Source organism: Orcinus orca, chromosome 18 (assembly GCF_937001465.1).
Source record: "Orcinus orca chromosome 18, mOrcOrc1.1, whole genome shotgun sequence".
In the NCBI taxonomy this organism is placed as follows: Eukaryota; Metazoa; Chordata; class Mammalia; order Artiodactyla; family Delphinidae; genus Orcinus; species Orcinus orca.
This window is the reverse complement of record NC_064576.1, coordinates 72311012-72330713: the sequence shown is the minus strand read 5'-3', so window position 1 is coordinate 72330713 and position 19702 is coordinate 72311012. Positions and strand designations below refer to the sequence as shown.

Here is a 19702-nt window from a genome sequence, read left to right as displayed (position 1 = left end):
GAGAAGTGGTTACTATAATTTAAAACAGATTTACACTCCCATTTCTTGATCCAAAGATTTCAGCTCTTTACACAGATATTTTAAAACAAAAATGACCAGACAATTCGTATTATAGACCATCATGTAGCCAACCTTAGCAGCTGTCTTTATTTTAGAATTGCACAGTGTTTGCCATTTCTGAACCAAGAACCATTAAGGTTTGGTAGACATGCCAGGAGAAAAACGTTTACTTGGAAACTTGAGATAAATAAATTATCCAACAAGAAAGGCTAGTTACCTCCTATGCAGATATGGCTAAACGTCCATATGGAGATGAATAGTATTTGGCTTGTCGTGTTCGCATTTCTTGGGGTAGCAGACTGGAGTGCCCTGATGGTACACAGGCCTGAGTTCATTGGTCTCCTGTCTGTACTATGGGAAACACAAAAATCTCTGTGTCGCAGGATTGTTTTAAGGGTGAAAGATCATTTATGCAGAGCGCCTAGCACTGTATAGGATATTTCAAGTATGTAATGCATGTTTGGTGAATGAATGGATGGATGAACTAATAACTTGATGAATTATTATTGTGGGGCAGTTTTCACTCAGGGTGGAAAAACCAATGAGATAGCAAACCAAGGACTAGCAGGTAACAACAGTTGTTGCGAATACTCTGGTTAACTTTAGCAAGGTGGCTCTAAGACCCGTTATATGTTAAAAAAAATCCAAATAAAGCCTATATATCGTGAGGTCAAAGCTGAATCTATTACTCAGCTGATTCTAAGCCACATTCATTAACCATCAATGAAGTACATTCAAGAAAGAAGTAATGTGGGCTTCCCTGGTGGCGTGGTGGTTGGGGGTCCGCCTGCCGGTGCAGGGGACACGGGTTCGTGCCCCAGTCCAGGAAGATCCCACATGCTGTGGAGCGGTTGGGCCCGTGGGCCATGGCTGCTGAGCCTGCACGTCCGGAGCCTGTGCTCCGCAACGGGAGAGGCCACAACAGTGAGAGGCCCGCGTACCGCAAAAAAAAAGAAAGAAAGAAAGAAAGAAGTAATGTTCATCTAAGACACCTGTGATATCATTTATGTTAAAGTCATGGTTGTCACCTTACAATAGACATCAACTCCTCTCCTTGGAGAACTCCTATAGCTGATAAAATAGAGGCTACCAGCTAGCTGATTGTGTGTGATTTCTGCAGTCACAGTTATCTGTCAGAGCCACAATCTGAAGTCAGACACTTCCTGTCTTCCTGGTCATCTAGTTGTAAAAGGAGAATTTTGTATGCATAATTCTGATATTCACCATGTCTCAGTTGTCACCAATGGATCTTCCTTAAAGACTAGTGCGAAATAATCGCCACAGAATAAATAACTTCTGAGGTGTCAGGATAGGAGTTTCCTAAAAGTATGACCGGGATGCTTTCATTTTTCTTATCTGGGAGCCTTCATGTGTGAAGGGAAAGTACCTTATATGCTTCGGAGGCTGATCATTTGTGTGACCTTGGAAGCATCCCCTAACCCTCTGCATTTCAAGTCTACACACACAGAATGTGAGTTGTACCAGATGAGCTCCATAGTGCCTTGCACTTCAATAGTCCAAAGTTCTTTCTAAGTTGGCTGATTTGGACCAGTCGGCAGTTCCGGTGGGTCTTGCCACTTCAGTGTACTGCAGTAGTGCAGGCCAAACGGAAGCTCCGTTGTCTGGTTAGACAGGGCAGGCTCATTGCCTTGTCATTACCATTCACCTGTTAACAGCCTAAAGACATAGTTTAAAAACTCACATTTCTGGGTTATTTGTAGTGAGGTGGATGGACCTAGGGTGTGTCATACAGAGTGAAGTAAGTCAGAAAGAGAAAAACAAATACCGTATGCTAACACATATATATGGAATCTAAAAAAAAAAAAAAAGTTTCTGAAGAACCTAGGGGCAGGACAGGAATAAAGACGCAGACATAGAGAAAGGACTTGAGGACATGGGGAGGGGGGAGGGTAAGCTGGGACGAAGTGAGAGAGAGGCATGGACATATATACACTACCAAACGTAAAATAGACAGCTAGTGGGAAGCAGCCGCATAGCACAGGGAGATCAGCTTGGTGCTTTGTGACCACCTGGAGGGGTGGGATAGGGAGGGTGGGAGGGAGACGCAAGACGGAGGGGACATGGGGATAAATGTATGTGTATAGCTGATTCACTTTGTTATACAGCAGAAACTAACACACCATTGTAAAGCAATTATACACCAATAAAGATGTTAAAAAAATAAAATAAAATAAAATAAAATAAAAGCTCACATTTCCAGTTCTGCATGACAGACTCTAACTGCTAAATTTAACTAACTGCCCTCAAACGCACAGTCATTTATTTTCCTCGGAAACAAATGAGCCGGTTCAACTCTTACCGCGTCCTGGTTCCATCCTGGCTGCCGGGCACACCGTCTCTCAGCCTCCCTACCTGAGCCCCTTCTCGCCCAACGTTACAACTGCAAATGCTCTGAAAGGGAGTCCCGGGACTCCCGGTGCACAGCGCTTTCCCGCTGCGGGCTTCCATCTCCTGGAGGGGAAGGTGGCGGGCACTAGGCTCCCTCTGTCCCAGCACTGTCTCCAGCTGTACTGCTGCCCTGATGCCAGGGCCTTGGTCCCATCTTGCCCATTCTCTAGTTTTCCCCTGGCTCTTGCTGAGTGAGCATGGTCTCCCCCTGCCCACCCATCCCGCCATTTCTCCCTCCCGCTTACTTCCCCTTCTTCCTCCTCCCCTTCTTCCTTTTTGGTTTTCTTTAACAGCCTTTCACTTGAGTTGGAAAAGGATCAGGTGACGACACTGTGTCTTTTAACATTTTGGAGACTCTGGGTTTTACTTGGTAGGAAGGAAAATAGAAGGTTGTAATGCCAATCTGTACTCTCGGTTGCTCAGTCAAGGAGTTTTAAGAGCAAAAAGAGTATCAAGGTGGCTGGAAGAAGACCCAGCCATGGGCACCTAAAAGAATCGAATCTTCCCCATTCAAAAGGCATTGAAGGGTGGCAAATAGAGGCACATTCAGATGTTGGAGGTCAGATTATTATTATTGTTTCTTCCAACCCTGGCTTTGCTCTCCCATTGTTCACTGGATCTGGCTAGAAAAATTAGGGAGAAACAATATCACTGAGTTTTATAGACCCTCTTAATAGAAAATAAACTCTTAGTTGTGAGCATTTAAGGTTTATGGAGAACTAAGTTTTCAGCATGGATTTCCATCATGAAGTACATCGTTGTTAAATATCTGAGCTCATTTGTTTGGTTACTCTTGAATTTGCAAATGCTTCCAGTGTTTGAAAACATGAACTAATCCGTACAGTCATTTTACATATCTTTCTCATAATATTGCAGAAGTTTATAGTCTTACTGGAAATATAAACGAATCAAAAGGCCATCATCTCATGCATTATTAAACATAGGAAATCCTACCACTGGCTAAATTAACCATTAACCTTCTTACAACACCATGTGTCAGGAATCAATTTCATAAGTGATACACTTTTGCAATGATAGTGCAAAATGGGATTTCTGCACAGCTAATGCCAGATAAAAAGCCAAGTGTTGGGATGTTGCTAGATACTTGTGCAGGAAAAGCAGTGCATGAAAAGAATTCAAATTACCTATCATCCTTCCATATGCTACAGCTGTTGCTTACATAATATATTTAATTGACGTCCAACTTGAAATCACTTAATATGGCTGAGCCGGATTGGATCTTATGTGTTAACTATTACATATAGTGAAATATTCCGCTGTTTTGGTGTTTCTGCTTCTTTATTCGTAACCTCATGGCTACCCCTTATATTTTGAATCTATAATTTCTTAAGAAACTGATCATTTCAAAAAGAGAGAAAGTAGCTATTGGTATAAAGATGTGAGTCGCTTTCAAATAGCCCCTTTCATCAGGGTAAGTGGAAAAGAAGGTCAGTTTAACTGATGTCAACTCCTGGTGATGGAATGAAATCCCAAGAGTGAGCATTCTGAACACATACGGATGTGTAACAAAAGACCTGGACCTGTTTTTTAAAATTCCGGTTTCATCCCTCTGAATTGTAAGGATGAATTCTCGTGGTTAGGAAGGTTGAGAAACGTAAAATATAATACCATCACAAGGGTTTATAAGATTTGAAAGGTTTACCTATATTTGATGAAACTGTACTTTATCTGATAGTACGAAGCATGCATTTTCAGCCTTGAAGTGATGTGGGGGTGTCTGTAACATCCCAATAGGAAAAAGAAGACTTGAGAGAACTGTGGGGTTGAAGAGGATAAGACTTTCATTAAGAGGAGCTGACAGCATTTGGTCTTTCCATATGTCTATATAATTTGTAGTACCCTTGGCAAAATAGAAACACATAAAATAAGTCCAGTGCATTTGATCTTATCTGAAAACAAAGCAGAGCCATTGTGTCTCCTTTTTCAGCCAGGAATTACGCTTCACTGCCTCGGCACATAAACTGTGCCCTCGCGGGAAGAGCAGGATTGAGTGAAAAGTCTAGGATAGGGTCATAAAGTGGCTGACTCAGGACAGATGTACTCTAAGAAAAGATTCCAATATTTGATCTTCAAATTATAAAATCAGTATCAAATTGTGGAAAACGTGTGTGATAGAGGAAAACCCACCAGTAATTCTAGCTGCGTAAGTCGGTTATGTGTGCGTGTGCATATATGGGGTTTTTGTGTACACATATCTCTATGATTGTAATCATAGTGTAATATAACTTGATTTCTGCTATTACCCACTTAATGGTGCATTGTAAGAAGGGCATTATTAAAGATACTTAACAACTGGTACAGCACAGGCGTTGACACAGGAGTCATGGGCAGTAGCTAATCAGAATGGACACCAGCCATAAACAGCCGCTCACCCGGACCCACGCACACTGGCTAAGTACCGTTCTTATCCGTTGCTGAAGAGTCTTCACGACGCAAACGTTAATGTCTGAATTAACCACAGTTACCTAAGCCCTTGCCCTACTGTTAATAATTTAGGGGCCTACCATGTTTTAATGTTATAATCATGCAATGAACAAATTATGTTAAAGTATTTATAAGAATTGGATTATAAACGGTTATAAACTTGATTAGTTTGTGGCTGAAAAGAATAAATCCTACATGAATTAGGAGTTCATGGGTGGCAGTATAGGTTCCAACACTGCTTTACCCTATGCTCCTGAATATGTCACTTTAATATATTAATATATCTTGAAATAGCTGTCTATGTGGACGTTTCAGTCTACCAAATGAAAGTGATTCCTGTTATTGAAAAAGGCTCTCAGAGTTATACAATACAGGGCACTGAAGTGCTCATTACAAATAAAGAGATCTAGAAAGGTGTCAGATGATGGGGGGTTGGGGCAGGGGAAGAGCACGGATTTGGAACCTGGGTCTGAATCCTGGCTTTACCTCTTACTGGCTGTGTGACGTTGAGCTGGTCACTAGCTGCTCTGAGCTTCCCTCTCTTCAAATGGACGCAGCACTTCCCCTGCCTACTTTGGGGTTACTCTGATGACACAAGCAGAGAGTCTCATAAACTCCCAAGTTTGGAATGAGAAGGATTATTATTTAGTTGATGCAGAACATCTGTACTGATATCTTCTAAAAATGATTCTGAAGTTCTGTGAACCTAGAAAACTATAGAAGAACAAAAACAAACATCCATCTACTCGGCACGCAGAATGAGAAAATCTGAAGTTTTGCCAAATTTCAGATAGCTTTTGAAAGAAATAAATCAGTCCCAATCCACACCCCTCTCCCCTCCCCACCGAGGCACCCTGGAGTCTGATACTGACAAATACACTGCTAAGACTTTCATCCCTGAGATAACGTGTGCCTGTGAGGAACATCAAGTATTGTGTCTTTAAATACTAGGTAACGATATCAAAACGCTCTGCATTCTGTGACTTACTCATCGTCCGTGAGGTTCACTCACGTTCACACGCACAGCCCTGCATCACTCATTTTCATGACTGCAGTGGAACTCCGCCTTGAACTCCACTGTGTGTGCTCTGTCCCACGGCTCTTGGGCGTTTGGGCTTATTCCTAGTGCAGAGCTATGATAGCCCATACTGTCCTGAGCGTGCCTGCACACGTGTCCTGGTGCACGCGTGTGAATGTCTCTCTAGCTCAGGAGGTGGAATTGTTCGGTCACACACACACCTCCGTATCTCCACCCTTACTAAATTAGAGCAAAATACCCTCAGATACCTTGTTCTAACAATTTGCATCCTCCCTTCATCAGTGTATAAGAGTTCCAGTGTCAGAACTTCCCTGGTGGTCCAGTGGTTAGGACTCCAGTCTTCTAATGCAGGGGACCCGGGTTCGATCCCTGGTCGGGGAACTAAGATCCCACACGCTGCACGGTGTGGCCAAAAAAAAAAAAAGAAGTTCCAGTTTCTCCACATACTCACTCATACTTGGTGTTTTTCCCTTTTTAATTTTAATAGTATCTTGAAGTGAAAAACGGGTCCACAAATAAATATTGGGGTTTTATTTGATTTAGAAAATGATAATATTTTGGTTTCAATATTGAACTGTTGTAACCAAACTAAATACCTACCGTGAAAATATAGCAAGCGCCCACGACCTTGGGTTCTGAGGCTGATGGAAGCCCAGCTGCACTGCCTCTCCCGGCGATGAGTGCCGCAGGCTTCAGACATCTCTTCCGGTCCTGGAGGGACTGACTTTCCAAGATCAGGAGTACATGAAATACTGTGTGTGGCCATGAGTGCCGCAGGCTTCAGACATCTCTTTCGGTCCTGGAGGGACTGACTTTCCCAGATCAGGAGGAATACATGAAATACTGTGTGTGGCCGCTAGTCAAAATCACCAGAGTTAGAGGCAGAAATCTGCATTTCCGACGGACCCCCAGGGTGAATCTTCACACCTAGGTTTGCTCTTCAAATGAGGTAGGAAAGATCAGTGGTGGACATAGGTCCATCACCATTAATTCAGAAAGTTTGTTAAAGGGTCTAAGAGACAAGATAAAAACAGAGAAAGAAGTTCCAAGGAAACCTGAAAAGCCAGGTTAAGTGTCTCTGACTTTTAGAAACTGAACTCTGACTCCTGGCGTGAGTGCCTCCGCATGGTGGATTCTAACCTCTCTGCCTTGCTGAGGACAGCACATGCCAGCACCCAGGCACAAGCAAAACCCTTCACTCCCTCACGTGTCTCTGCTCCCGGGAAGCGGGACACTGATCCCTGGGAGGGACCCCCTACAAATGGATCGAAAGGCTACCAATTCTAGAGGACCTACTAAACAGCAGGCACTGGTGCTTTTCACGTATTTTCTTATTTAATCCTCAGGATGATTCCACAAGGTAAGTTATTCCTTCCTTTTTGCCAGTTAGAAAGCAGGAAATGGCAGAGCCAGGGCTGAGCCTAGGTCGGTCTGGGAAGCTTGAAATCACTGCTGTCTTTCCATACCCTGGCAGCATCAGGACCACAGAGGCAACTAGATCAGGAAAGAAAAGTCTGTAGCAGTTCAGGAGAGCTGTTTTTTGTCAAGCAAGGAAACCACAGAAGAAAAAATACCTCTTTGGCTTCTGTCACACTCAGGGAGTCTCAAAGAAATGAGGGGAGCTTCTGCGTCTTCTTCCTCTGTCTGTCCGCTGGTTCACACACACACTGTGCCCACCTCTCGAGAAAGGATGACGCAGGGCAAAGAGAAAAATAAGTCATTCCAGCTGGCTGGCTCCCAAATCTGCCCTGGCCTCCTCACCCCCAAACTTCCTCATGTTTTGCCTTGAGTCTTTACCAGATGATTTTTGAATTCTTTAAATTTCAAGACGCTCAGGAAACTCACTGTCCGAGGGTGGCAGTAATGAGAAGGAACGATGGGTCCAGGTCTGTTCTTCAGTGCATCCGGCCCATCCTCCATGCTGCCACCTCCAGAGGAGACACACTAGCCAGAGGACACAAGAGGAACCAGCAGACCCCAGATAATGTGGAAAGCTCCATTTGATAGAGCAGCAGTTTGCAAATAACCAAAATGACCGATGATACGAGATGTATTAAACAAAATTAATGCACAGAAATCTCTTGCATTCCTATACACTCAACATCAAAAAGAGAAATTAAGGAAACAATCCCATTCACCACTGCAACAAAAAGAATAAAATACCTAGGAATAAACCTACCTAAGGAGGTAAAAGACCTGTACTCAGAAAACTATAAGACACTGATGAAAGAAGTTAAAGATGATACAAACAGATGGAGAGATATACCGTGTTCTTGGATTGGAAGAATCAACATTGTGAAAATGACTGTACTACCCAAAGCAATCTACAGATTCAATGCAATCCCTATCAAATTACCAGTGGCATTTTTTACAGAACTAGAACAAAAAATCTTAAAATTTGTATGGAGACACCAAAGACCCCGAATAGCCAAAACAGTCTTGAGGGAAGAAAACGGAGCTGGAGGAATCAGACTCCCTGACTTCAGACTGTACTACAAAGCTACAGTAATCAAGACAATATGGTACTGGTACAAAAGCAGAAATATAGATCAATGGAACAGGATAGAAAGCCCAGAGATAAACTCACAAAACATATGGTCACCTTATCTTTGATAGAGGAGGCAAGAATATACAATGGAGAAAAGACAGCGTCTTCAATAAGCGGTGCTGGGAAAGCTGGACAGCTACATGTAAAAGAGTGAAATTAGAACACTCCCTAACACCATACACAAAAATAAACTCAAAATGGATTAAAGACCTAAATGTAAGACTGGACACTATAAAAGTGTTAGAGGAAAACATAGGAAGAACACTGTTTGACATAAGTCAGAGCAAGATCTTTATTGACCCACCTCCTAGAGTAATGGAAATAAAAACAAAAAGAAACAAATGGGACTTAACGAAACTTAAAAGCTTTTGCACAGCAAAGGAGACTACAAACAAGACGAAAAGACAACCCTCAGAATGGGAGAAAATATTTGCAAACGAATCAACGGACAAAGGATTAGTCTCCAAAATTTACAAGCAGCTCATGCACCTCAATATTAAAAAAAACAAACAACTCAATCCAAAAATGGGCAGAAACCTAAATAGACATTTCTCCAAGAAGACATACAGATGGCCAAGAGGCACATGAAAAGCTGCTCAACATCACTAATTATTAGAGAAATGCAAATCGAAACTACACTGAGGTATCATCTCACACCGGTTAGAATGGCCATCATCAGAAAATCTACAAACAACAAATGCTGGAGAGGGTGTGGAGAAAAGGGAACCCTCTTACCCTGTTGGTGGGAATGTAAATTGATACAGCCACTATGGCAAACAGTATGGAGGTTCCTTAAAAAACTAAAAATAGAATTACCATATGACCCAGCAATCCCACTACTGGGCATATACCCAGAGAAAACCATAATTCAAAAGACACATGCACCCCAATGTTCATTGCAGCATTATTTACGATAGCCAGGTCATGGAAGCAACCTAAATGCCCATCGACAGACGAGTGGATAAAGAAGATGTGGTACATATATACGATGGAATATTACTCAGCCATAAAAAGGAACAAAATTGGGTCATTTGTAGAGGTGTGGATGGATCCAGAGACTGTCATACAGAGTGAAGTAAGTCAGAAAGAGAAAAACAAATATCGTATATTAATGCATATATGTGGGATCTAGAAAAATGGTACAGATGAACCGGTTTGCAGGGCAGAAGTTGAGACACACACGTAGAGAACAAACGTATGGACACCAAGGGGGGAAAGTGGTGGGGGGGTGGGCGTTGGGGTGGGATGACTTGGGAGATTGGGATTGACATGTATACAGTGATGGGTATAAAATTGATAACTAATAAGAACCTGCTGTATAAAAAATAAATAAAATTCAAAAATTCAAAAAAAAAAACAAAACATTGTGTGATGGAATACTGCATAGCTTTAAAAATGATGTTACAGACAGACTTCCGGGAAGATGGCGGAAGAGTAAGACGCGGAGATCACCTTCCTCCCCACAGATACACCAGAAATACATCTACGCGTGGAACAACTCCTACGGAGCACCTACTGAACGCTGGCAGAAGACCTCAGACCTCCCAAAAGGCAAGGAACCCCCCACGTACCTGGTTAGGGCAAAAGAAAAAACTAAACAGAGACAAAAGGATAGGGACGGGTCCTGCACCAGCGGGAGAGAGCTGTGAAGGAGGAAAACTGTCCACACACTAGGAAGCCCCTTCGCGGGTGGAGACTTCGGGAGGCGGAGTGGGGGAGCTTGGGATCCGCGGAAGAGAGCACAGCAACAGGGGTGCGGAGGGCAAAGCGGACAGATTCCAGCGCAGAGGATCGGGCCGACCGGCACTCACCAGCCGAGAGGCTTGTCTGCTCGCCCGCCGGGGCGGGCGGGACTGGGAGCTGAGGCTCCGGCTTTTGTCGGAGCGCCGGGAGAGGACTGAGGTTGGCGGCGTGAACACAGCCTGCAGGGCGTTGGTGCACCGCGGCTAGCCGGGAGAGAGTCCGGGAAAAGTCTGGACCTGCCGAAGAGGCAAGAGACTTTTGCGTCCCTCTTTGTTTCCTGGTGCACGAGGAGAGGGGATTAAGAACGCTGCTTGAGAGAGCTCCAGGGACGGGCGCGAGCCGCGGCTAAAAGTGCGGAGCCCAGAGGCAGACATGGGACGCTAAGGCCGCTGCTGCCGCCACCAGGAGGCCTGTGTGCGAACACAGGTCACTAGCCACACGCCCTTCCGGGGAGCCTGTGCAGCCCGCCACTGCCAGGGTCCCGGGATCCAGGGTCAACTCCCCCGGGAGAACGCACGGCGCGCCTCAGGCTGCAACGTCACGCCGGCCTTTGCCGCTGCAGGCCCGCCCCACACTCCGTGACCCTCCCTACCCCGCGGCCTGAGTGAGCCAGAGCCTCCGAATCAGCGGCTCCTTTAACCCCGTCCTGTCTGAGCAAAGAACAGACGCCCTCCGGCGACCTACATGCACAGGCGGGGCCAAATCCAAAGCTGAGCCCCTGGGAACTGTGAGAACAAAGAAGAGAAAGGGAAATCTCTCCCAGCAGCCTCAGAAGCAGCGGATTAAAGCTCCACAATCAATTTGATATACCCTGCATCTGTGGAATACCTGAATAGACAACAATCATCCCAAATTAAGGAGCCCTGTGGATGAAAGGCTCTTGGTGCTGCAGCCAGGAGTCAGTGCTGTGCCTCTGAGGTGGGAGAGCCAACTTCAGGACACTGGTCCACAAGAGGCCGCCCAGCTGCACATAATATCAAACAGCAAAAATCTCCGAGAGATCTCCATCTCAACGCCAGCACCCAGCTTCACTCAACGACCAGCAAGCTACAGTGCTGGACATCCTATGCCAAACAACTAGCAAGACAGGAACACAACCCCACCCATTAGCAGAGAGGCTGCCCCAAATCATAATAAGTCTACAGACACCCCAAAACACACAACCAGACGTGGACCTGCCCACCAGAAAGACAAGATCCAGCCTCATCCACCAGAACACAGGCACTAGTACCCTCCACCAGGAAGCCTACACAACCCACTGAACCAACCTTAGCCACTGGGGACGGACACAAAAAACAACAGGAACTACGAACCTTCAGCCTGCAAAAAAGGAGACCCCAAACACAGTAAGATAAGCAAAATGAAAAGACAGAAAAACACACAGCAGATGAAGGAGCAAGATAAAAACCCACCAGACCTAACAAATGAAGAGGAAATAGGCAGTCTACCTGAGAAAGAATTCAGAATAATGATAGTAAGGTTGATCCAAAATCTTGGAGATAGAATGGACAATAGAATGGACAAAATGCAAGAATCAGTTAACAAGGACCTAGAAGAACTAAAGATGAAACAAGCAATGATGAACAACACAATAAATGAAATTAAAAGTACTCTAGATGGGATCAATAGCAGAATAACTGAGGCAGAAGAACGGATAAGTGACCTGGAAGATAAAATAGTGGAAATAACTACTGCAGAGCAAAATAAAGAAAAAAGAATGAAAAGAATTGAGGATAGTCTCAGAGACCTCTGGGACAACATTAAACGCACCAACATTCGAATTATAGGGGTTCCAGAAGACGAAGAGAAAAAGAAAGGGACTGAGAAAATATTTGAAGAGATTATAGTTGAAAACTTCCCTAATATGGGAAAGGAAATAGTTAATCAAGTCCAGGAAGCACAGAGAGTCCCATACAGGATAAATCCAAGGAGAAATACGCCAAGACACATATTAATCAAACTGTCAAAAATTAAATACAAAGAAAACATATTAAAAGCAGCAAGGGAAAAACAACAAATAACACACAAGGGAATCCCCATAAGGTTAACAGCTGATCTTTCAGCAGAAACTCTGCAAGCCAGAAGGGAGTGGCAGGACATATTGAAAGTGTTGAAGGAGAAAAACCTGCAACCAAGATTACTCTACCCAGCAAGGATCTCATTCAGATTTGATGGAGAAATTAAAACCTTTACAGACAAGCAAAAGCTGAGAGAGTTCAGCACCACCAAACCAGCTCTACAACAACTGCTAAAGGAACTTCTCTAGGCAAGAAACACAAGAGAAGGAAAAGACCTACAATAACGAACCCAAAACAATTAAGAAAATGGGAATAGGAACACACATATCGATAATTACCTTAAATGTAAATGGACTAAATGCTCCCACCAAAAGACACAGATTGGCTGAATGGATACAAAAACAAGACCCATATATTTGCTGTCTACAAGAGACCCATTTCAGACCTAGAGACACATACAGACTGAAAGTAAGGGGATGGAAAAAGGTATTTCATGCAAATGGAAACCAAAAGAAAGCTGGAGTAGCAATTCTCATATCAGACAAAATAGACTTTAAAATAAAGACTATTAGAAGAGACAAAGAAGGACACTGCATAATGATCAAGGGATCGATCCAAGAGGAAGATATAACAATTGTAAATATTTATGCACCCAACATAGGTGCACCTCAATACATAAGGCAAATACTGACAACCATAAAAGGGGAAATCGACAGTAACACATTCATAGTAGGGGACTTTAACACCCCACTTTCACCAATGGACAGATCCTCCAAAATGAAAATAAATAAGGAAACACAAGCTTTAAATGATACATTAAACGAGATGGACTTAATTGATATTTATAGGACATTCCATCCAAAAACAACAGCATACATATTTTTCTCAACTGCTCATGGAATATTCTCCAGGATAGATCATATCTTGGGTCACAAATCAAGCCTTGGTAAATTTAAGAAAATTGAAATTGTATCAAGTATCTTTTCCGACCACAACGCTATGAGACTCGATATCAATTACAGGAGAAGATCTGTAAAAAATACAAACACATGGAGGCTAAACAATACACTACTTAATAACGAAGTGATCACTGAAGAAATCAAAGAGGAAATCAAAAAATACCTAGAAACAGATGACAATGGAGACACGACGACTCAAAATCTATGGGATGCAGCAAAAGCAGTTCTAAGAGGGAAGTTTATAGCAATACAATCTTACCTTAAGAAACAGGAAACATCTCGAATAAACAACCTAACCTTGCACCTAAAGCAATTAGAGAAAGAAGAACAAAAAAACCCCAAAGTTAGCAGGAGGAAAGAAATCATAAAAATCAGATCAGAAATAAATGAAAAAGAAATGAAGGAAACGATAGCAAAGATCAATAAAACTAAAAGCTGGTTCTTTGAAAGGATAAACAAAATTGATAAACCATTAGCCAGACTCATCAAGAAAAAAAGGGAGAAGACTCAAATCAATAGAATTAGAAATGAAAAAGGAGAAGTAGCAACTGACACTGCAGAAATACAAAAGATCATGAGAGATTACTACAAGCAACTCTATGCCAATAAAATGGACAACCTGGAAGAAATGGACAAATTCTTAGAAATGCACAACCTGCCAAGACTGAATCAGGAAGAAATAGAAAATATGAACAGACCAATTACAAGCTATAACAACCCTCAAGGAAGACTCCACAGCCTGGCTCTGAATTAACAGTTACTCTGGGGGAGGGAGACGCAAGAGGGAGAGGATATATGGGGATGTATGTATACATATAGCTGATTCACTTTGTTATATAGCAGAAACTAACACACCATTGTAAAGCAGTTATACTCCAATAAAGATGTTTAAAAAAAAAAAAAAAATGATGTTACAGAGCATTACCGTGGAGAAGGTTCGTGATTGTTACTGAAAAGTTCAGGTGATACAATCCTAATTTTGTGTTTTAAAAGTTTATGTATACATGTGTTATATATGTGTGTGTGTGTAAACTTTAAAATACACATCTATAAATGTAAACTTTTTTACACAAAAACAAGACTGGACGGACATATAGCAAAAATTAGTGAGTAGTTTTATAGTAAGTTTTGCATTTATTTTAATAGTCTGTATATACCTAAGGAGCATGTATGGGTACACACATACATACTCCAAACTTAAATGTAAAACCTAAAACTATAAAACTTTTAGGAAAAAAACAGGAAAAAATCTTTAAGACCTAGGACTAAGCAAAGAATTTTTAGAGTAGACATCAAAAGCATGGTCCATCAAGGAAAAAGTAGGTAACATGCAAGTTAAAACAACAGTGTGGTCACTTTACACACCTATCAGAATGACTAAAATGAAAAATAGTGACAACACCAAATGCTGATGAATGCAGGAAAAACTAGGCAACTCATACCTTGCTGGAGGGAAGATAAAATGGTACAGCCACTCTGGAAAAGGTTGGCAATTCCATGTACAACTAGCCATTCGATTACCATACAATCCAGCAGTTGTACTCCTGGGCATTTATCCCACAGCAATGAAGTTTTATGTTCACACAAAAAAACTGTACATGAACGTTCATGGCAGCTTTCTGTGTAATAGCCACAAACTGGAAACAACCCACAAGTCCTTCAGTAAACAATTAAATAACTTTGGTCTGTCCATACTGTGGAATACTACTCAGCAGCTAAAAAGAACACATTGTTGATACACAATACATATCAACCTGTGAATCTTCCGAGGTGTTGCTGAGTGAGAAAAGCCAAGCCCAAAAGGTCATATATTGTATGATTCCATTTGTATAACCTTCTTGAGAAGACAAAATTATAGAAATGGAGAACAGATTTGTAAACAGTCCAAGGGGTTGTGGCTGGAAGATGAGGAGGTGGGAGGAAGATGGGTGTGGTTATGAGAGGCCAACACGAGGGATGCTGTGGTCTCTCTCTCTCACACACACACACACACACACGAATGAATATAGGTAAAACTAGGGAAATCTGAACAAGATTGTCTCAGTGTCCATATCCTGGTTGTTATATTGTATTAGAATTTCCCAAGACATTATTCTTGGGGGAAACTGGGTGTAGGGTATGCAGGATCTCTCTGTGTTATTTCTTATGAGTGCATGTGAGCCTACAATGATCTCAAAATAAAAAGTTTGATTGAAAACATTATATAATGTTTTTTTCAACTGAGTAATTTTGTCTTTTTTTTTTTATTGGAGTATAATTGCTTTACAATGTTGTGTTAGTTTCTGCCACACAGCAAAGTGAATCAGCCGTACACATATACACATCGCCTCCGTCTTGGACCTCCCTCACCGCCCCCCATCCCACCCAACTAGGCCATCACAGAGCACCGAGCTGAGCTCCCTGTGCTGTGTAGCACAGTGCTGTACAGCAGGTTCCCACTAGCTAGCTATTTCACACATGGTAGTGTATTTATGTCAAACCTTATCTCCCAGTTCATCCCACCCTCCCCTCCCCACCCCATGTCCACACGTCCATTCTCTGCATCTGCCTTTCTATTCCTGCCCTACCAATAGGTTCATCTTTCTAGATTCCACGTGTATGTGTTAATATACCATATTTGTTTTTCTCTTTGACTTACATTTACATAATTACATAACATGTATTATTTGTGTATAACATTGTAGTATATATATTATAGTTTGGTATTTATAAGAAATAGATTAATTACTAATACATCACTGAAGAACTTGACCAATTGGAATACGTATATCGTTGCAAAATAAAATTAATAATTTGCTCCTCTTTTCAGCAAAACGCTATGTAAGGGTTATCGGTACTCATCGTACCCAGTTCTCCCATTCTCTTTCAAACCCGTTTTCATTAAGGTTTCACCTACGCATTTTATCCAAAGGTACTGAACACACAGGGTTAACTGCAGACTCCTTCCCTGTCCCCACCTCTCTTAACCCAGCAGCCTCATTTGTCCTGCTGGATGAAGTCCTCCTTGACAACTTGCTGCATGTGGCTTCCCGGTTCCTTAGAGTGACGTGGCCTGGGATCAGTGGCTGGGCCTCTTCTCTGCCTGCATGCTCTTGGTGATCTCACCTGGTTTATGGTTTTAAATTCCATTTACGTGCCTATGACTCAGTTTTATACTCCAGCTCACTCCTTTCTCTTGAACCGTGGATTCATACACCCAGCCGCACGCCTGACATCTCCACTTGGATACCTACCAGGCATCTTAAAATTTAGCAGGCGGCAAACCAAGCCTCTGACTTCCAGCACTGCCCCCCACCCCCGCCACAACAGAGCCTTCTGCACCCACAGCTTCCCCCTCTCAGCTGTTGCATTTTCGTTCTTCCAGCTGCTCAGGCCCAAACCCCTGACATCTGAGGCTGTCTCTGGCTCCTGTTTCTCTCACACGCCAACACGTAGTCTGTCGGCAAATCCTGGTGAAGTACATTCAGGATTAAACTACATCTTTCCACTTAGATCACTGCCTCTGCGCTCCAAGCCTCCATTGTCTCTGAATGGGTTTCTCCAGTAGACCTATCCCTAAAGTCACTGCAGCTTCTGCAGTGATCCTTTTAGAACCAGATTAGATGATGTCAATCCTCTGCTCAAAACTATAGGAGTACCCACCGCGAGACGCAGTCAGCCGATCTACCGTGATGGTCCCGTGTCCCCGGTCAACTCCATAAACTTCTTGGACTCTCCCCACCCTCACTCGTTCCAGCCACACGAGCCTCCTTGCTCTTCCTCGGGTCTGCCAGGCTCACTCCCACTTCTGCCTGGAGGGCTCCTCACCCGGGATCCACATCACCAGTTCTCCCAACTCCAAATCTTCACTCTACTCTCACCTTCCCAGTGAAGCCTACATTGAATCTCCTATTTAACGGTGAAAACCCTCGCCGCATTTAGCATGCCCAGTCCCTTACTTTCCAAGACACTTAACCGCCTCTTAACCTCCTGCATTAGTTTCCTAGGACTGCTGTAACAAGGTCCCACAAACTGAACAACAGAAATCTACTCTCTCACAGTTTTGGCGACCGGAAGTCCAAAATCAAGGTGTCAGCAGGGCCGTGCGCACTCTGCAGGCTCTTGGGAAGAATCCTTCCTTGACTTTCCTACTCTTCTAGCGTCCGGTGCTTGCCAGAAATCCTTGGATTCTTTGCCTCCGGCAGTATACCTCCAATCTCCGCCTCTGTCTCCATGTGGCCGTCTTTCCTCTGTGTGTCTCTCTGTGTACAGATTCCCTCTTCTTCTTAGGACACTATTGATACTGGATTCAGCGCCCACACGAATCCAGTGTGACCTCAGCTTAACTGGATTACATCTGCCACGACCCAAATAAGGTCACCTTCCCAGGTTCCTGGTGGACATACATTTTGGGAGGACACTATTCAAACAGTACCCATACCATATGATTATACAGTTGATATATTTTGTTATTGGGTGGCTGCCTGTTCTAGAATGTAACTTTCTTAGAGGCAGAGACTTGTCTGTTTGGTCCTGAATGTATCCCAAGTTCCTAGAATGTTTCATAGCAAAGAGTAGAATCTCAGTAAATTAAACAGTACCCTTACATATCACGGAATGAACTTCAGGGGTTTACTGACACACTTCTGTGGTATTCTACACGTGGGCAACGTCATTCAACCCCCTAGACAAATGTTTATTCAACAAATAGACTACCAAGTGATTGAGTTAAAACAGAGACCTTAGTTGGCCCTTTAAAATGTTATGTTTTCTAAATCATATAATTCTGGCTCTTTTTATTTTTTTAATTAATTATTTATTTATTTTTAAAAATTTTAACTTTTTATTTTATATTGGAGTAGAGTTGATTAACAATGTTGTGTTAGTTTCAGGTGTACAGCAAAGTGATTCAGTTATACATATACATGTATCTATTGTTTTTCAAATTCTTTTCCCATTTAGGTTGTTACAAAGTATTGAGCAGAATTGTTCCCTGTGCTATAAGTAAGTCCATGTTGGATATCCATTTTATTTTTAAAAATTTATTTATTATTTATTTTTTTTGGTGAGGTGATAGCTCATTGTGGTTTTTTTTTTTTTTTAACATCTTTATTGGAGTATAAATGCTTTACAATGGTGTGTGTGTTTCTGCTTTACAACAAAATGAATCAGTTATATATATACATATGTTCCCATATCTCTTCCCTCTCGCATCTCCCTCCCTCCCAGCCTCCCTATCCCACCCCTCCAGGCAGTCGCAAAGCACCAAGCTGATCTCCCTGTGCTACGCGGCTGCTTCCCACTAGCTATCTACCTTACGTTTGGTAGTGTATATATGTCCATGCCTCTCTCTTGCTTTGTCGCAGCTTACCCTTCCCCCCTCCCCATATCCTCAAGTCCATTCTTCAGTAGGTCTGTGTCTTTTTTCCTGTCTTACCCCTAGGTTCTTCATGACATTTTTTTTTCTTAAATTCCATATATATGTGTTAGCATACGGTATTTGTGTCTCTCTTTCTGACTTACTTCACTCTGTATGACAGACTCTAGGGCCATCCACCTCATTACAAATAGCTCAATTTCATTTCTTTTTATGGCTGAGTAATATTCCATTGTATATATGTGCCACATCTTCTTTATCCATTCATCTGATGATGGACACTTAGGTTGTTTCCACCTCCGGGCTACTGTAAATAGAGCTGCAATGAACATTTTGGTACATGACTCTTTTTTTTTTTTTTTTTTTTAACATCTTTATTGGGGTATAATTGCTTTACAATGGTGTGTTAGTTTCTGCTTTATAACAAAGTGAATCAGTCATACATAAACATATGTTCCCATATGTCTTCCCTGTTGCGTCTCCCTCCCTCCCACCCTCCCCATCCCACCCCTCCAGGCTGTCACAAAGCACCGAGCCAATATCCCTGTGCCATGCGGCTGCTTCCCACTAGCTATCTACCTTACTGCGTTTGTTAGTGTGTATATGCCCATGACTCTCTCTCGCCCTGTCACAGCTCACCCTTCCCCCTCCCCATAACCTCAAGTCCGTTCTCTAAGAGGTCTGCGTCTTTATTCCTGCTTTACCCCTAGGTTCTTCATGACATTTTTTTCTTAAATTCCATATATATGTGTTAGCATACGGTATTTGTCTTTTTCTTTCTGACTTACTTCACTCTGTATGACAGACTCTAGGTCTATCCACCTCATTACAAATAGCTCAATTTCGTTTCGTCTTATGGCTGAGTAATATTCCATTGTATATATGTGCCACATCTTCTTTATCCATTCATCCGATGACGGGCACTTAGGTTGTTTCCATCTCCGGGCTATTGTAAATAGAGCTGCAATGAACATTTTGGTACATGACTCTTTTTGAATTTTGGTTTTCTCAGGGTATATGCCCAGTAGTGGGATTGCTGGGTCATATGGTAGTTCTATTTGTAGTTTTTTAAGGAACCTCCATACTGTTCTCCATAGTGGCTGAACCAATTCACATTCCCACCAG

General features: G+C 42.6%; 1 protein-coding gene and 1 non-coding gene across 9 annotated transcripts in view; both read left to right on the top strand.

Moving 5' to 3' along the window:
- MTUS2 (microtubule associated scaffold protein 2) overlaps window positions 1–19702 on the top strand; it is a 496786-nt gene that overhangs the window by 234125 nt on the left and 242959 nt on the right. The gene's annotated exons all lie outside the window — the stretch shown is intronic.
- TRNAR-UCU (transfer RNA arginine (anticodon UCU)) lies at window positions 6262–6334 on the top strand. Its single transcript has one exon. It is a non-coding gene; the product is annotated as a tRNA-Arg (tRNA).